Source organism: Phoca vitulina, unplaced genomic scaffold (genome assembly GCF_004348235.1).
Source record: "Phoca vitulina isolate PV1807 unplaced genomic scaffold, GSC_HSeal_1.0 scaffold19, whole genome shotgun sequence".
Lineage (NCBI taxonomy): Eukaryota > Metazoa > Chordata > Mammalia > Carnivora > Phocidae > Phoca > Phoca vitulina.
Genome location: NW_022589722.1, coordinates 4,869,914 through 4,889,233, shown reverse-complemented (window position 1 = coordinate 4,889,233; position 19,320 = coordinate 4,869,914). Strand labels below are relative to the sequence as shown.

The window sequence follows — 19,320 nt, the reverse complement described above, 5'->3', positions numbered from 1 at the left end:
TTAACAAAGGGATAATAGATATATTACCATTGCACTTGGGTGCCCCTTCTATAATCAACATATAGTGGGCACATGCTGATTTTTGAAAATTCATTATCTACTCCATTTAAAAAAATTTTTTTTTAAAGATTTTTATTTATTTATTTGAGAGACAGAGAGAAAGAGCATGAACGAAGGGAGAGGGAGATGGAGAAGCAGACTCCCCGCTGAGCAGGGAGCCTGATGCGGGACTCGATCCCAAGGCCCCAGGATCATGACCTGAGCAGGAGGCAGACGCTTAACTGACCGAGCCACCCAGGCACCCCTATCTACTCCATTTTTATTTCCTTTTGAAGGATTACATCTCCCTCACTGGAAAGTGTGATGAGACTGTTAAATCTGAGTGCCCTGAGCCCTCTACTCACCCACAAATAGCCACCTGACCAACTTGGAACAAATGTTCACTCCTTAGAATCAAAATCTTGAAAAGAGGATAGAAAGCTAGAAAACAATTCCCCAGAAATGATGGAAGATCATTCATTTTGGGGCAGGGCACAGACAACACTGTTGAACAGCTCCTACACCTAACCTATCCCACCCCCCACCATTTTCTATCCATTTCTGAGTCTTCTGGTCTATCCTGAGGGTTGATAGAAATACTCCCAACAAATTTCCATTATTAAACAATAAAAGATCCCCTTGATGAGATATGGGTTGTTGGGGGAGGGTGGAAAGCAGGAAGACCAATTAGGAAACTACCGCAGGAATTCAGGTGAAAGATGGTGACAGATTGAACTCAGTGGCTGGAGAAATGAGAAGGGGAAGATGGATTCCAGACTCAGAGAAGACAGAGCTAGTTGGACCTGGTGACTACAGATGTGGAAAGCCAGGAATATGAACAGTAGGATGAGGAGATTTTCAGTGAAACAGAGTAGGACAGCTCCCCTCACCTCTTTTCTGTTGGTCTAGAGGGTACATTCTGAGTCAGCCTCGGTTTTGGCAGCATTTTCTTACTCGCTAAGGCTGTCTTCTTCTCACTCCATCCTCCCAACCCTGGGATGAATGTCATTTCCTCTTAAAAAAAAAAAATCCTCCCCATTATCTAGAAATCTTGGCAAGGACACCAAATTCCTCTTTTCATCTTATCTCCTAAGCCCTGGGGGTACATGTTCAGTAGATTCTTAGAAACAGTCCTGGATGGCACGTAGTAGTCTAACATCAACAAACAAACTGTAATGATGACTATATGTCACAAGCATACTTACTATATTTGTGATCCCATTTACATTCTCATCTCTGCAACCACAGCCCACGTAGTTCACACAGCCTCACCTCTGGGGATTCCCAGAGTGCTCTGCGCCTACAGGCTTTGCTACAGAGGAAGGGTATTCAAGTGCTTGTGGTCATGTGGAAAGAATCCAACAGCACTTGGGTGTGCAGAGTTGGACTCGATGGACTGTCCTGTCCCTTCCAAAGGGACAGGCAGATGGCAACCTTTGTTGAGTCAGTGCCCTCTCTGCCTGCCTGTCCTTTGTACCAGTCTTTTGGACCAATAAATACAGTGACACCCATAACTACAACCTATCTGCAGGAAAATAAGCCAGTAGGAAGTTGTGCAAGACACACAACATCTACAAGAACTAAGGACTTCTCCGTCCCTAGAAAGGCCCTAAGCCCTGGATTTGGGGGGGCTCACTTTTGAGATGGAAAAGACAAATCGATAATAGCTCTAGTTGGATCTTTCTCTAGTTTCTCTTATTGGAAGATACGTTGGAACTTGAGTATCTTCAAACTAACAAACAAACAAAGGTAACTAGCATTTCCACAAACATGTTAGTTAGTGGTACTTGAAATATCCCATTTTTTCCTGGGCAATCTTCTGAAAAATAAAAGCAAGTGTTTGGTGTGTTCCAGTAGCTTTCAGAAGCCCAGCATTTTCAAAACCGTATTATTGAATAGCTCCCATATTTAATGCTAAGTAAACAATATGCTACAGACACCCAGATTATAAAGGAAATCTTGATGGATGGGAGAAGGAAAAGAACAATGTCTCATGTACAATTTATGCTCCAAGGCAATTTCTGCTAGATGATTAGATTATTGTATTTGTTACAGCTTGATCACCTGTATTTCATTTCAAACACATTTTCTTCAATCTCTCTGCCAACAAAGCACATTTGATAGAAATGCCTCAAAATCAATTTATACTACTTCACCAGTTTTATGCATTTTAAATTTAAGGAAACAACAATTAGGATATTTGCAATGATGAAAAGAACTCCATTAAGCTGCCACAAATGTCAAAAGTTCCTGGCTATGCTAATGCTTATGTAATTGTTCTGGAAACCCCACGCACCGGAATAGACCTACAACACTAGGCATGACTCACTGAATATTTCTATGCACATAGAAATTTAGAGCATCTCTCTAAAATGCTCTCCAGTTGGGAAAAAGACAAAACATAAAAACTCCCAGAGAACATGTGGGTTCCCCAATTTCCAAATGGTCCTCATTTCTTCTTGTGACTTTATTCCCCAAGTTTGTTTTTGGAGAAGTGGTGGCTGGTAGCATATGACTGGTGTCCTAATCCCCTGAGCAGTGTCAAGGAAGATGACATAACGCCATGAAGGGCTCAGCAGTATGGGTGGGCCTGGGCCCACAAAGTCAAGGCTCACTAGCAACATATATTCTGATCGTTTCTGTTGGACGCCTTGTGCAAGTCCAAATTCTTAAGGGGAATTTACAAGAGCTTACGGCATACCTGTGTCCTCAAAAGCTGATGTGTGGTGGTACTTTTAATACCGAGGTAACGCATTCATCATTGGCAGTAGTCGCGGCATTGGGAATTCACTCAATGGTGAACCAAACCCAGTTTCGTGGATGGGAAGGTTCTGAGGGCAGTTCCGCCAGGCAGTTGAAACAGGCTATCGACGGGAGTTTTCGTTTGGGCAGGGAAGAGGCAGGTCAGCCATTTGGAGGCCATTGGCAGGCCACCCCAAGAGGAGGAGTCTGGCAGGCAATTGCCATCGATGGACCAAACAGCCCGGAGTGAGCCCCAAGGCCAAGGACAGGGCTTGAGAAGAGACCCCAAGTGCTGGGGAGGGCTTAAAAGAAAAGGCAGAATTCCGGTTTCAGAGAAACTTAGAGGTGAAATGTGGAAGAATGACCGAGACAAACTCAGTGGGTAGGACTGGAACACCAGGGAGAGCCTGGAATAGGAATAAGGTGGGCACCTCACACCGTAATGAAGGAGCTCAGAACAGACTCCAAAGCCCAGCCCAGCCGACTGGAGAATGAGCGAGGTGGACTTGCGTGTCCTCCACCCACGAGCGGGCTTGGGCCCAGGACCTGGGCTGGGGCTGAGCTGCAGCTGGGGCCCTGCAGCAGCCGAAGGTCGGGCCTGAACAGGGCGGGGCGCCAGGCAGATGGTGGGGCACCACCCACACCAAAGTCCTTGTGGCCCCTAGCCCTTTTGTTTTCACAACTTCAGTCCCGTCTTTTTTTTTTTTTTTTTTTTTTTTTTTGAACTTTTAAGATATACTCTCTCAGCATCTTTTTTTTTTTTTTTTTAAGATTTTATTTATTTGACAGAGAGAGAGCACAAGCATGGGGGAGCTGCAGGCAGAGGGAGATGCAGGCTTCCCGCTGAGCGGGGAGCCAGATTCTGGACTCGATTCCAGGGCCCCGGGATCATGACCTGAGCCGAAGGCAGATGCTTAACCGACTGAGCCTCCCAGGCGCCCCTCTCTCAGCAACTTTCAAATATACAATACAGTATTATTAACTGGGGTCATCATGCTGTACGTGATCTCCCCATGACTTATTTATTTTATAACTGGAAGTTTGTGCCCTTTTTGCAACCTGAAATTCACAGCCCAAACTCCTCAGGCTGCTCATCTTTCAGGATCCAGTTCAAAGAGCATCTTCTGTGTGAAGCCCTTCCTGGCTTCTCTGGGTTCCAGGAAAACCTTATACAACTCTCTGTTGTGACACTTAATACACTTTGTCTTGTCCTGTTTTTCTTTACCCATCTCTCTCCCAACTAGCCTTCAAATTTCTTGCCAAATGAGTCTTGGCATCTCCTGAGCCCAGCATAGTACCAGCACACTGTAAGAGCTCAATAAATATTTGATGATAAATAAATGGGGTGAACAAGTATTTATTAAATCCAAATCGATCAACTGATAAGGTAATGAATGAAGTAATTGTTAACAATTCCATATACTGACAAAAACCACAAAATATTAACAGTCGCTATCATTTGTGCACTGTTTGCTGACTGTCCTGGGCTTCTATGCTCCATCCTTCACGTAGATTATCTTATTTCATCTTCACAACCACCCAAGATGTAAGTGCTATTATAACACCCATTATACAGATAAGAAAATGGAGGCATTATGCTAACATCTTTAAGAACTGGATCTCATCTGGGATCTGTATATTCTACTCAGCAATAGAATTCCTCATTCCTCGGGCCTTCCACTTGCCACAGGGGACGTGGTGGCTCTTGACAGTTGGGAGGAAGGTGTGATCAGGCTCTGCTTGTCTCTCTGCTTCCCTCCTTCTTCCCGGTGTCTTCCATTAACAAGGAAATGATGTCCCATGCAGTCCTACTGGCAAGTGCCACATTGGAAAGCGCCTTTCCTGATGGGTAAAGCCTCACTGGAATTGGCCAGAGTTCCCTACTCCTCCTTTGAGTTCCTTCCCTTGCTAGCTGTAAGGTGTAGGATGTGGCGGAAATTGAAGTGAAATGACAAGGAGTTTTCCGCTGCGTCTGATATTTACATATCTACCTTGACGTGAGGACTACACAGGACTTTACATACCTTACCCTCTTCAGTCCTTACCCTACCCTGTGAAGCAGGTTTCTTCATCCCTCAGCATACATGGGAGCCACCTGAGACTCCCAGAGGTTTAGCAACTTGCCTAATGTCCTAGAAGCTAGAAGCAGAGCCAGGATTTGAACCTCCAATCTGATGCAACTCAGCAAATATCTATGGATCACCTCTGTTTGGATGCGCCATCCCCTTCCCACACAGCATGTGGCCACCAGTACCCGATAATGTCGAGGACGTGGCCATAATCACCGTCTCTGGCTATTGGTCAGGGTATCCTTTAAAGCATGTCATGGAGGCAGTTTTTTAATCGACCTATTTAAAAAGTCACAGTGCTAAAAAATAAAAAAAAGTCACAGTGCTTGCTGCGGCAGCACATACACTAAAATTGGACCTGCACAGGGAAGATTAGCGTGGCCCCTGGACAAGGATGGCACACAAACTCATGAAACGTCCATATTGTTTCAAAGAGTGCACTTGCTGTGGTGAGCACTGGGTGCTGTGTGGAAGTGTTCAATAACCATACTGTACTCCTGAAACTAATATTACACTGTATGTTAACTAACTGGAATTAAAATAAAAACTTTAAGAAAGTCACAAAGATCCAATTCATTGGTGGAAAATTAGCAAAAATTCGAGACTGAAGCCATGGATGACAGTGGGTAAGATGAGCTGCGTCTCTAGTTAGAAAAACCCCACATCTCTCTCCTGACTTCTGCCCTTCTTTTCTGCTCGCTGGCAGCTCCCGCGCTCCTAGTTTACACGCAGGCACTTCTGTTGACCTGTTCATGATGGGTGGTGATAAGCTCTTACGAAATGATGCACCAGTGGGAGAGAGCAGATCCAGAGTCCACGCCCGCACTGCTTGCTTTGTGAAATTCCAGACTGTTTAATCGGCTCTACCTCAGCCTAAGAACTCTGGATTCCATTTTTCTTAATGACTTTCCCCTCCTTAAATGCCTACACAGTTATCTTTGAAGAAGGAGAAAAAGAATAGATGAATCACTTGCAGGAAACAGGGGGCAGAGACATGTGGTTGGAACGGCAGATGGCTGTGTGTGTGGGCACATCGCTGTCTCTGTTGTTCCTTCCACCACCCTCTGGAAATGAAGCCTTTGGAAGAGTACATTCATTCCAGAGTGGGGGCTGCGCCCGCTTTCAGGTGCTGACATGCAAACCCACATCCACACGGCTTCTTCTCAGACATCGGAACTCCGGGGAGAGTAGAAAACTCAGGCTCTGGCCCAGATTGGACCATTCATCCTCTCCTCCAAGTTTTGACATTAAACCTTCTAAAGATAAAGTAATAAGCTACATACAATTAGTGGCAATGGATTTCTCATGCTGTCTTTTTTGTCCTGCAGGATATGAAGTAAGTACATAAATATTCTTCCTATGTGTCACAGCGCAAGCTCCTGACCTCATAAGGGATTGGCAAACGCCTATAGGGAAGCTAGAGGGAGATTTACATTCAGATAAAATAGGCATTAAGCAGGAGAACACGAAACTGTTCTTGGTGGGGCTTTTGGTGGTGGGGGCGTGAAAAGGACATAAAGATAGTGTCCATGTGTTACTCCCCTTAACAAGTTAGCTTCCTGCCGTATGTATGGAGATGTCACCAACTGTGGTTGTTTCACTTGGATAGCTGAAATAAGTTTCTAGAATCCCAAGTATTCAAGAGAACACACAGTTTGATACACTGTTTTTCAGAAGGCTTCATGGAGGCCCTCCTGTTACTTCTACATAAATTCCCAAGTGTCATCTGGATGTATATGCTAAGATAAGTAATTGTTATTTTATTTTTAGATGTATGAAACTCACTTCACTGACAGACTCTTAAGAGAGTCCTCAGTCACTGCCATCTGCCCTCCCTACCCTAGACCCATGCTACAGGACCTTGTTGTAAGCACACAGATGTGCAGAAAGATAAGAGTTTGTCACCTTTTTCCTTGGTGCATTAGAAGTTTTGGTAAAATATGCATCTAGAAGTCAAAAAATATTCCTGAGCACAAATTACATACTATTTGGAAACAAAGCATTGAGGTTAGCAGTTTTAAAATTAATGAACACTCCTTTAAAAATTAACGTTATAATACAAATCATCTGATTAAGAATGAGTAAACTCAGTCCAGAAACCAATCTGAATAGCCATAAAAAATATTTCATCAATCATAAATCCCATTAATAATAGAATTTCTACCCCTATACTCATTATGATTTGATGACTCATTCATCTGAAAGTCGTTCATCTTAACCTTCACGAAAGCACTAATTCTTGAATCCTAAAATGCTTTAAAATTATCTTCTGTAATTTTAAAACATGACCATACTGGACTAATTTTTGTGCCTTTCAACATCCCCCCAGTCCCACCTGATCCCTGGGCTTCGGCCTCCTCCTGAATGGACAGACTCCTGAGGGTGCAGCTATGGAAAGACCACATCTCACCTGCTGCATCAGTAGCCAGGGGCTCCAGGACCCAGGTCTGAGCTGATGAGGCTCTTGGACCTTATGGATGGCCAATCCCCTCCCACATCTTCCAGGCAGCTCAGCACCATCTCCCTCCTGGTGAACTGCTTCAAGGTAACTTGTAGGACAAGCAAGGAAGTTCGCAAATTTCTTTGTGAAGTATTACCAGTTCCTTAACACACCACCTGGTATCTGCATTCCTTCCTTCCTGGCTTTATCTCTTTTTCTCTCATTTTTTAAAGTCTTGGGATTGCACCTTCCAACACAGTCTTAACAAGAGATCTTTGCCTCAGGTTTTATTTTTTAGATAATTTGACTAAGACAATGAGTTTTTTAAAAATCACATGTTATATCTTCAATCTGGCCTCCTGCCTACAGTCTGTTTTCTTCCTGGTTAGAATGATGAATGGAGATCTATAATCCCTGTTAAGGTTAACTAGAGCTGCTCCAGTGAAATGTCTCTGGGTTGAGAATATGTTTCCTAAATCTCATCTAACTTTCCTCTAAGTGAGTTTTTTTCTCACCGAAATAGGATTGGATATAGTAGCTCTTTTCTCAGATTGACTGCTTCTGCCCAGCTTGGTGTGGAGAACCAGGACAACAGACAGTGGCCTTTCCTATATCCACCCTGCTATTTACAAACCTACCTCCTGATTGCCATTTTATTGTCTCTGATGCTATCTTCTACCTTCATGGAGTCTTTACCTCCCTTCTCACTTACAGCGAATTCCTCCTATGTACTCGTGATAAAGCCAGTTCAAAGTAATATTCAAAATCCCTTTGACTCGGGATATGCTGTTTTGTGTAAAATATGTGTCTTTTAATCAGCAGCTAAACAGCATCAGCTGCCAAGAGCAATGTGGTACGTGGGGATTGTAAACAAGGCACTTCGGTGTCACAAGTCTTTCCCAGACTGAGAAAGAGAAGTCAAGGGACTTTTTCACTTCTCTGTTTAATGGGCCAGATCATCTCTCATGGAGAGGACTGGGGGTGAGGATAAACACTTTTAGATATTTGGTAGTATCACTCTTTCCGCCTGAGCAGGAGGAGGGTACTGTGAATGCCTGGAGAGTATATTAAGGCTGTTATTTTAATGAGTTAAAATTCCTTAGAAGGTTTGCATAGATAATAATGGCTGAGGCAGAGCTTAAGACAAACAACCCTTCTGGGATTAAAACTAAACAAAAACCAGGGCTCCTTAACGCTGAGCAATTCTAAGGAGTGAGAGCAGTTTTAATTACAGCATGAGATTTAGAATGAGTTGAGAAGGAAAAGTCAGGCATCAGGGAGTTTTGTATCAAAATGTGCTTTGGGATTATCCAGTGCCTCTACATGTTTTCTGTTCGAAACCAATGACTGAGGGATGCTTGGGTGGCTCAGTTGGTTAAGTGTCTGCCTTCGGCTCAGGTCATGATTCCGGGGTCCTGGGGTCGAGCCCCGTGTTGGGTTCCCTGCTCAGCAGGGAGTTTGCTTTTCTTGCTTCTCCTTCTGCCCCTCCCTTGCTCGTTTGCTCTCTCTGACAAATAAATAAATAAAATCTTAAAAAAAAAAAAAGAATTTATCCTGCAGATATACTCACGCGTAAAGGGGATAAATGTGCAGAAGACTGTATTCATTGCAGTCACTACTTGCAATAGCAAAAAAGATTCTGCACAACTTCAGTACCCATCAATAGTTAGGATCAGGTAAATAAATGATGCGTGCCCACACAATGGAATACTATGTAGCCATTAACATGAATGAGGAAGCTCTATGTTTTCTGATATGAACCCATCTCCAAAATGTGTTCAGTGAAAAAATCAAACTGCACCCCTGTGTGTTTAGTCTGCCACAATTTTGTAATGAGAACATCAATAATACTAAATGTATACGCTTATATATGCGTAGACTCTCTCTGGGCAGCTACACAAAAACTAGTTAACGGTGGCTGCCTCTAGGGAGAACTAGGTAGCTAGGAGAGCCTACTTTTACTGTATATCCCTTCTTTCCTTTGGAATTTTATTCCATGCACAAGTTATTACCTGTCCATATATAACTCAATAATGCTTTATTCTTTAAGAGAAGAAAAAACTCTGTAACACGTGCAGACATTTGAAAGGGGGCTCTCATCTAATGCATGGGAAAACTACATTCTGTAGTTCCAAGTCTGCTGACAGTAGCATACCCGTTGTTGTTTTTTTAAAATAGACTTTATTTTTTAGGGCAGCTTTAGGCTTATAGCAAAACTGACCAGGAAGCACAGAGATTTTTTTTTTTTAATATATATATATATCCCGTCCCCACACATACACAGCCTCCCCATTATCCACATCCAGGACCAGCATGGTACATTTATCATAATTGATGAGCTTACACTGACACATCATTATCACCCAAAGGCCATAGTTTATGTAAGGGTTCACTCTTGATGGTATACAGTGTATGGATTTTGACAAATGTACAATGACATGTATTCATCATTGCAGTATCATACACAATAGTTTCACAGCAGTAAAAATCCCGTGTCCCTCCAGTTCATCCCTCCCTCCCTCTAACCTTGAGCAGTCACTTGATTTATTATCTCCATAGTTTTGCCTTTTCAAGAGTGTCCTATAGTTGCAATCACAGACTATGTAGCCTTTTCAGATGGGCTTCTTTCACTTAGCAATATGCTAAGTTTCTCCCATGTCCTTTCATAGCCTGATAGCTCATTTCTTTTTAGTGCTGAATAATATTCCATTGGATGAACCACAGTTTGTTTATCCATTCACCAACTCGAGGACATCTTGGTTGCTTCCAAAGTTTTGGAAATTTAGAACAAAGCCCCTATAAACATCCGTGTGCAGGTTTTTGTGTGAACACGTTTTCAACTTTTTGGGTAAATACTAAGGAGGGTGATTGCCGGATCATACGACCAGAGTATGTCTAATTTTGTTAAGAAGTTGCCAAACTGTCTTCTAGAGTGATTGCACCATTTTGCATTCCCACTAGCAATATATGAGAGTTTCTGTTGTTCCACATCCTCACCAGCTTTTGGTGTTGTCAGTAGTGTTCTGGATTTGGGCCATTCTAATAGGTTGCTAGTGGTATCTCATTGTTGATTCAACTCACATTTCCCTGATGACATTGGATGTGAAGAATCTTTTCATAGGTTGCTAGTGGTATCTCATTGTTGATTGAACTCACATTTCCCTGATGACATTGGATGTGAAGAATCTTTTCATATGCCATCTGTAGATCTTCTTTGGTAGGTGTCCATTAAGAACTTTGGTCCATTTTTAATCAGGTTGGTTCATTTTCTTACCACTGAGTTTCAAGAGTTAGTTAACAGTCCTTTACCAGATGTGTCTTTTGTAAATATTTTCTCCCAGTCTGTGGCTTCCACATTTTTTTTTTAAAGAATTGAATGTAAACTTTGAAGACTGAAACAGAAATTATCAAATGGCTAAGTTAGTAACAAATGGATAAACTTTTATTATTTTCCCTTTATAACTGATTCTTTGTTGTTAGCACTGCCATGTTTCTAGATGTTTCCTGGAGCCTTTGTAGTAAAGGAATCTAACAACTAATGGACAAGCAGGTGTAAATGCAAACTATGATACTATGGTATTTCAACTGCCTTTAAAATATGATCTAATTTGTGTAAGGATTAAAAATTCTTCTTCTTCTGTAATTTGTACTCTCTCAATTTCTTCATGAGGAATTTTACCAGTAAGCTTTCCAAGAAGTTCATGTTAAAAGAGAATAAATGAATTAGAATAATTTACTGTACCAGAGCAAGTATTGCATTAGAGAGAATTTATCATTTATTACTTAGGTGAAGGTACCTCAGGAAGTAGCATATATTATCTTCTCTTTATGTGTTCCTGGCACGTCTCCTCACTCTATCACTCTGTAACCACTTAGTTGCCATATATAAAGTGAAGGACTCTGGATGGGTGGACTCTCACGTCAGTCATCTAACATGACCATCCTTTTGGATCTAGAATTTTGAACTGTCCTCATAGCATGCCAGATGCTACCTTTGTAATATTCTCTCTTATGTCACAATCCCATGTGTGGAGGGGAGTGTCCCCATGTGATTTATCATTTTATCCCTCAGAGTACCTTGCATCAACTCGCAGGTATATCGAGCATGGATTTTTTAAAAGGTAGAAGACAAAGTGATTTTGGCAAAATTTAAAGCATTTTCAGTCTGTAGTGCTTTCTGTGATAGACGCCCGTGTTACTTTTCCAAAGAGAAGAGAGAGTTCCGGTGTGGTCCAGGGCGGTGAACTGGAGATTTAGTTCTGAGAAAGGGCCAGGTGGCAGATGGAAAAGGCATGACCAGGTGCCCTTAGCTTTGAGGACAGACTCCAAGACCTAGAAGGCGAGCACAATCTGAAAGCCTTATCCCAACTCTCCACTTAAGTGACCGTGTGTAACTCCATCTCTGAACATCGATGCTCCCCACCCCCACTGCTGCGATAGGAACCATAGGAGTAACACTCCTTACACTCTTGTTTGTAATGAAAAACAATGAGGTGACAGGCTTTCTTTACAAAATGTCACTTTTGCAACCAAACATGTTGCTGTGACATTTTCACCCTAAAGGTGATGGACCCTTTTATCAGAAATACTACTTCCTGGGTGGTGAGCACCTGAAACTTCTGCAGCCTCCTCCCTCCGTGGAGTGTTTCTGAGGCTTTCACTCAGCTTTCTGCTTTTCTGTGGGGCTGGAAATTTTTTTTTAAGTAGGCTCCACGACAGGGCTTGCACTCACGACTCTGAGATCAAGACCTGAGCTGAGATCAAGAGTCAGACGCGTAACCAACTGAGCCACCCAGGCGCCTTGTGAGGCTGGAATTTTTGTAACAAAAAGTAAGAGGCAAAAGGCAGTTTTTCTCCTGGAGCAGAATTATACCACTGGCATTTAGAGTAACACTGTCCCCTCTTTCCTGGCTACAATTATAAGCATCTCACATACCTCCCTATGTGAGGTAAGGTAAGTATTTTGTCATCTTCTATTAATAGGGAGGGATTCTGAGTCACAGAAGGGCTAAGTGATTTTTCTAGCCCCAGAAATAAGAGGAATAAAACGAAGCAGGATGATGAGTACGTTATTTTAGGAACGTGGTGGTAGCATCATTTTCATGGACAATTGCAACTGCTTCCTAATTGGCTTTCCTGCCCCTGGTTTTTCTCCCCCCTGCAGTCTATTCACCTCTTTGTTATCAGAATCATATTCTGAAGTCATGTCACACCCTTGTATAAATATCTTTGATGACTTCTCGCTGCCTAATGAAAAATTCCAAACTCCTTAGCATAGCATCCAAAGTCCATTTCCATCGGGCTTTAAACTACCTTTCTTACATTCTTTGCCGCTCTGCGCCCTCCATTACAGTTGTCATGCATGTGCATGGCTCCAAACCTTTGCTTCATGCCACCTGTCTCTCTAGCCTAGATTGCCTTTCATCTCCTGTCCCTCTGGGATGAGGGAGAGGGCAAATCTGCTTATCCATGGGGATCTAACTCAGATACGGTTTTCTCTGAGACACTTCGCAACATCCAAGGCCCATGAACCATTTCCTCCTTTTGCTCCCTCCCACAGCACTTCCTTTCTGTTGCAATGATCATATTTATGGTTACATTCTAGCTACCTGGACAGGAGTCTAACCTACCCAATCAGACCGCCTTTTAGTGACAGCAGGGTCTGAAACCTGACTGATTTCCACATGTCCTAGCAATCATTTCAGTTCCAGACACACGATTGATGGGTGCTCAAGAACCTGATGCTGCTTTCAAGAGAAACCTTCTTTTAGGCAAATCCATAGGCAGTTTTGGGTCCAGTTTCAGGCCTCATGAATTGAGTTTTCAAGGACAAGCAGATTAGTTATGTTTAACACTGCATTCTTCTGTTAATGAAGTTCTGATGTTTGTGGGGAGAGCATGCTATTTGATTCCGGGTAACCATCCAAAACATTTCTGTACTTCCTGACTAGAGCTGATGGGCGAGCAACATGGCTGTCTGGGATATCATTCGGAGCTTTCCAAAGTCTGGACCACCTGTATGAGCCACTCCTGGCTGCTAGATTACAACAGTTGCCTGGGCCCCTCTCTAGACATTCTGAATCAGAGTCCTTGAGTTAGAGACCTGTGAGGCCTCTGGACTGACAGCAAGTACCTCCAAGGTGTTTCTAAACATTCGAGACCCCTGGTCTGGCTGGAAACCTCTCCCGAGGCAAGGGGATTGATGGGGGATGCATGTTGTGGATCCGTGCAAGCCAGTGGTTCTCAGCTTAGGTTGCATATGAGAATTCCCTGGTGGATTTTTGAGACCTACCAACACCTGCCCCCCCCTTACATCATTTAAATCAGAACTACTAAAGATGGGATTTGGGCATCTATGCTTTTTTGAAACCTCTCCTTCTGAACCAATTTGATGGTAGAATAAATGTCAGATTCCTTTGACAAAAATCATAGGTCTCTAGTGGTTAGAGCTCCCATTTATGTTGTACTCCTCACTGCACTCAACCTCACTCTCACTATAGAAGTAAATCTCATACCAAATTTAACAAGTAAAAAAAAAAAAATATGTTTCAGCAGCTAAGTACAGTTATGCAAACTGTGTGTGGCTGGGAAAGGTCTTTCCCTCTACCCTCAGTGCTTTGATTAACAGCACCCTGCACGAAAGGGCCATCCTAAAGGAAAGGCAGCAGTGCTCCAAAATCAAAACCAGTGGGTTTTGTAATCTCATGGGGGCAGGATCCTAGGGGATATGGGGATGTGGGGGGAGGTCACAGGACCCAGGGCTGGAGGCCACCCACAAGTAGGTGGGCTGCAAGATCGAGGGTCCTATCACACTTCCTCTAACAATCACCAATTTCAGCAACAGAACTAATTTTTTTAGAACTAATTTTTAAACATTTCTTACCCTAAGCTGAAACAACAACAACAATAACAAAAACAAATGAACTCCTCTGGTCACTAAGCAGAAGGTGTTGATACATATTAAAGAATGTCCCAGCTAAGTATCCACTCCCTCAAGCATTAGAGTACTACAGTTCTTAGTTACTTTAAATTAAATTACCATAAGGACAATGGAACAGAAGTCAGAGAAATCCCATCATAAAGGCTTTTCCCCTGGGAACTGGTTAGGCAAAATGTCGGAGAGAGGAAAGGGGGGAAGAGTGGGGCATGACTTAGCAAGCATTTAGACTTTTGGGGTTTGGGTAAAGAATCTAAAAGTTCTGGTAGGTCCGGAAAAACCTGATGGGAATACATCAAAAGATGCACGCTCGTCAGATGGTTAACAAAAATAACCTTGGAATCATACACGTGCAAAAATCACTACAGAAACTGTGCTAAGCAGCTGGTCTGCTTACTTAGGGCTAGGAGTGTTTCCACAATGTGTCCTCTAGCAGGGCATCCTTCCCCCACGAATGGAAGATTCCTTTCCATTTCACAGGACAGTGGCTCTCGTACCTGGCTCGGACCCACCCCCTTTTCCTTCCACCTCTGAAAAGCTCCTGCTGGGCAGGAAATCAGAGAAAAGAAGGAACTTCCCATAAGATGAGGTTTCTTTTTTTTATTATTATTTTTAAAGATTTTATTTATTTATCTGAGAGAGAGAGAGAGCACGTGAGCGTGCAGGAGGAGGAGCGGGGGTGGAGGGGAAGAGGGAGAGGGAGAAGCAGACTCCCTGCTGAGAGCAGAGCATAGTGCGGGGCTCCATCCCAGGACCCTGAGATCATGACCTGAGTCCAAGTCAGATGCTTAACAGACTGAACTACCCAGGTGCCCCAAGATGAGGTTTCTTAGATGTAAGGAGGTCTTAAAAGCATAAGGACCCAGTATATAAACGGGTGTTCCCATCAGAGACAGAGAACCCAGATTACTGAGAGAGAGTGGTTACATCGTTTGGGCGGTAAACTCCCAAGTCCCCTCTTGCAGAACATGAAGTTAACAGGACTGGCTTGAGGGGCACCTGGGTGGCTCAGTCGGGTTAAGAATCGGACTCTTGATTTTGGTCATGATCTCAGGGTCCCAGGATGGAGCCCCGCATTGGGCTCTGCGCTCAGTGCAGAGTCTGCTTGTCCCTCTCCCTCTGCTCCTCCCCCAGTGCGCTATCTCTAAAATAAATAAATAAAATCTTCAAACAAACAAACAAACAGGACTGGCCTGAGCTGACAGTGATGGGGGGTGGGCTGGGAGACATGTTGCCCCTTCACCAGGTGAGTCCTAGACTCTGCTGGGAAATTCCTCGGAAGCAAGCAGCAATCTCAAGGTCACCAATTTATCCAGGTCTTGACACATTGAGAAACTGTAATTTCTGGGGGAACTTACATCACCAGCGAAGGGGATGGTAAAGCAATTGACTCTTCTCTAAAATTTCATTTTTCAAAATCTTGTACGGATAGTTTTTCTATTCCTGAGAATAAACTAACACTAGTGTTTTTTACTATATAATCTCCTTTCAGCAGGGTCAATAAATATTTATTTATTAAGAACTCTGTGTGTGTGTGTGTTAATAATAAAAACAGGTAACTGTCAATGAATTATTGTTTCAGGACTGTTCCTACCCCTTTACAAATAGAAGTCATCTATTACAATAGCCCTGTAATATAGTATCCCCATTTTACAGATGAGGGCACTGAGGCATAGGGAGATTATATGATTTCCCCCAGAGTCACATGATTAGAAAACTGCTGAGTCAGGATTAGAATCCAGGTTGGTCTGACTCTGGAACTCCCAGTCTTGAGCAGCAAAATAAAATTTAACAAGTTATGTCCCCGGGGTTCCCTCAATATATTTTGGAGGATCTGCAAATTCTTAAATTCTATAAATTAAGCTGAAGCATGCCTTGTATTGTGGACACGCACAATGATTTTCCCTGACTGCTGAGGCAAAAAGGGCTGACAGGAAATAGTACCTACTTAGAAAAATAATCCGTCTCTCTTACACAACAGCTATTTGTATTGCTCACACCTGCGTAAATAAAGGAACACAAGATAAGGAGAAAAGTCACCAGAGGAACTGTGGCCCACACAAGGAGGCACAAGGCAAATATTCCGCATGTAGATGCAGCATGGCTAATGCCCAGGGAGCGAGCATCCATGATGCTTCATGACATGACTGAGGAGCTTCTGGAAAGACGACTACATATAGCTCCTTGCCTCCCTGGAAGGCAATGTAAGCCTAATTTCCCACTGAAGATATTGCTGGGCTTTGGAAATAATACAATGGGAAGCACTGTTCCGTTTCCAAACAACAATGACAGTAACAAAAAATAGTTAAGTGGGGTTAGCTGTGCTCACAGATGCTAGCTTCCTGAGGACTTCTTACATATACATTTACATATGCTTTTAGATTTCTTACTTTTTGAAAATAAAAGATACGAGGGAAGAATCAATGAATGTTTTCCCACTGGAAGGAAAGGGATGAAAGCATCCGAAAAAAGAAATCAACATTAGTATCTTTAAATGAATTTGTTAGAGCGTCTAGCTTCAAAGGAAAATTCTAGATGACGTCTCTATGGGCTTCTGAATGTACATTAATGTGCATTCCATTGGGTGATGGGAAACAAAAATACAAGAAAGTTGATGAAGACCATAGTTTTTAAAAGCTTAGCCTGATCAGGGCCAAGGTCTGAATTTCACGATAGTTTATATTTTTCTTCAGGTCCTATCATTCTGGCAAGGTGTGACGGTGCCATCTCGTTTATAGGAAAGCTCCAACCACTCCCTAGATGTGACAGTGGCTTTGTCACTGTGGCTCTGCTGCTGTCTAGCTCCCTGTTGGTTGCTATCTAACCTGGCCCGTCTCTCCCCCAACCTCTACATTGTTTGGGACAGTCATTAGCCTGTGCTAAATAAATTAGACCCTGCAGCTCCTCACCAAAGGGCAACCTGTTCGACAGCAAACCAGGGGCTCATATTTGAAACTCCCTTGGGCTTTCCCTCTGCACAGCCTAAAATGTGCAGAGGTGTTTCCTATAGGCAGTCCTTTGGTCCTCTTGGGTTCCACAGTTTCTGCTGCTCAGACATAACTTGCTGTCTTTTTGAGGCACCTGTCAGGAGAGCTCAGCTCGAGTTTTGTGAACCCCAACTGCCCTTTAAGTCAGACTACGTCAAACACATTTCTCAACTGCAGTGAAATTCTGTTCTGAGATTTAGCGGCTCAGAAAGCCACTGGCTGTCAATTTGAAGGCTCCCTGGGACTTCTAAAAGGGAATCCTGAATATGTCACAAGACCACATTTTAAGTCAGACCTTCTAAAACACGCTCTCCTTATTAGCGGAAAACTGTTTAACTATTTTCACATGATGTGTTAATAAATGTGATTGTATTCACAGAGATTACTCCAAGAGGATTAAAGGTCATGCTGACCCTTTTGGGTCTAGTAAATCGCAAGTGTCCTCAAAACACAGGAAAATTTCTGCAGAGTTGAAATGCTTCTCCAGTAGGCAAGCAAACATTCATAAACAAAAGACTTACTTTTAAGGAGCTTTCCAGGGGGAAACACCTAATGAAAGAAGGAAGAATTGAAGCACGGGTGCTTGGGGAATGCACACAAATACACACACACACATAGAGAAGTTAGGATGTAGCACGTTGCTTCTGTGCACTTATGAGGAGTGAGAGATGACCTGCATCGCTCTCCAGTCTGGAAACACAGTTCTCTGGACATGAATGATACCCTCAGCAGGGAACTGGGGCCTCCGGAAATGAGGCGGCCTGTGGTCCTTCCTGATGCTAGCTAGAACTCTTCTGAGCTTTTTTCCTGAGAGCCTGGGCAACAGGGCCAGGATGATGCGGTTCAAGGCAAGATCACCAGCAACAGGGAGTCAGCTTTCTGCAGGAAGGAGGCAGTGAGTTTTAAAAACATCATCTTTTGAATACTCACTTTGTGCCCTACACCTTTTGTGTCTCTAGTCCTCCTTGTTCTGTAATGAAGGTATAGCTAGTCCTAATTTTACATCCTGCTGAATTCCCTTCCTTGCTTTGCTTTTCTCCATAGCACTTTTACTTCCGAATATACTCTATAATTATTTTGTTTATTGTCTGTCTTCACTAGAATGTAAGCTTTGGCGGGGGATGGGGGGTGGAGGTGGTATTCTTGCCCATTTTATTCCCTGATTTTCTGGACCCCAGAATAAATGAGTGAAGGAATAAATGAATGAATGAATGGAGGTCCAGAGGAGCTAAGTGATTTTCCCCTATCAAACTACCAGTGAGTGGCAGAGCTAAGGTTGGAGCCCGGGCCCATGTGCTGTGCTGACACACTAGATTACAATGGCAGTTGTTAGGATTAGAATCTAAGACAAACTCTAAGGAAGAAAAATATGAAGCATTTAGGGAATGGTTGACTAATAAAGACGTGAGTGCAGAGAAAATCACCAAATGTAAAAGGAGCAGGGAAATAAATCTAACTTTTGATCTTTGACATTTATAGGGAGGGTGCAACAGGATATGTGAAGCTGGAGAAGCCTGGTGGTCAAAATTCAAAATGTAAAACTGAGTCCTTCGACTTTTGGCAGGGAACCGTGCGGTGCATGGTCTCTGTGTTACCCTATGAGACGCATATGAGGTAATCCTTAATGGTCTGTACGGGGTCTGGCCTCAAATCCTGACTCCACTGTTTGTTACTGAGTGACCTCTCGCAAATTCCTTAATCTCTGTGAATGGGTATGATTTACATGGGTTTTCTGAAGACTGACCAAAATTATGCATGTAAACACAGAAATTGAGATGTAGCCTTCCATGTAGTAAATGCCCAATTTACATATTATTTCTACTCTATCAGTTCGGTGTGGCTGGAGAACAGGGTGTTGAAAGGGAACCAGTTAGGGAGAAATGAGAAGGGTGGCTGGGTACACCGTGTGAACCGTATTAAAGGATTTTGACCCTGGTCTGTAACCACCTCCTTTGACAGCTGAATTGGGATGGCTTAAACTGCCTAGGGCAGCTCCTCCGAGGGCTTCTTTGTAGACTAGGGAGTTCCGGGCGGGCTGTTAGGCAGGCCTCAAAGGGCATTTAGATAAGAACTCAGAACAGTAGGCAGTTTGGGAATTCAGAACAA

At 43.1% G+C, this 19,320-nt stretch overlaps 1 non-coding gene across 1 annotated transcript; it reads left to right on the top strand.

Annotated features, from left to right (window-relative positions):
* Window positions 1-5,172: 5,172 nt before the first annotated feature.
* On the top strand, window positions 5,173-5,279 carry LOC116640157. Its single transcript, XR_004300982.1, has one exon. It is a non-coding gene; the product is annotated as a U6 spliceosomal RNA (small nuclear RNA).
* The last annotated feature ends 14,041 nt before the right edge of the window (window positions 5,280-19,320 follow it).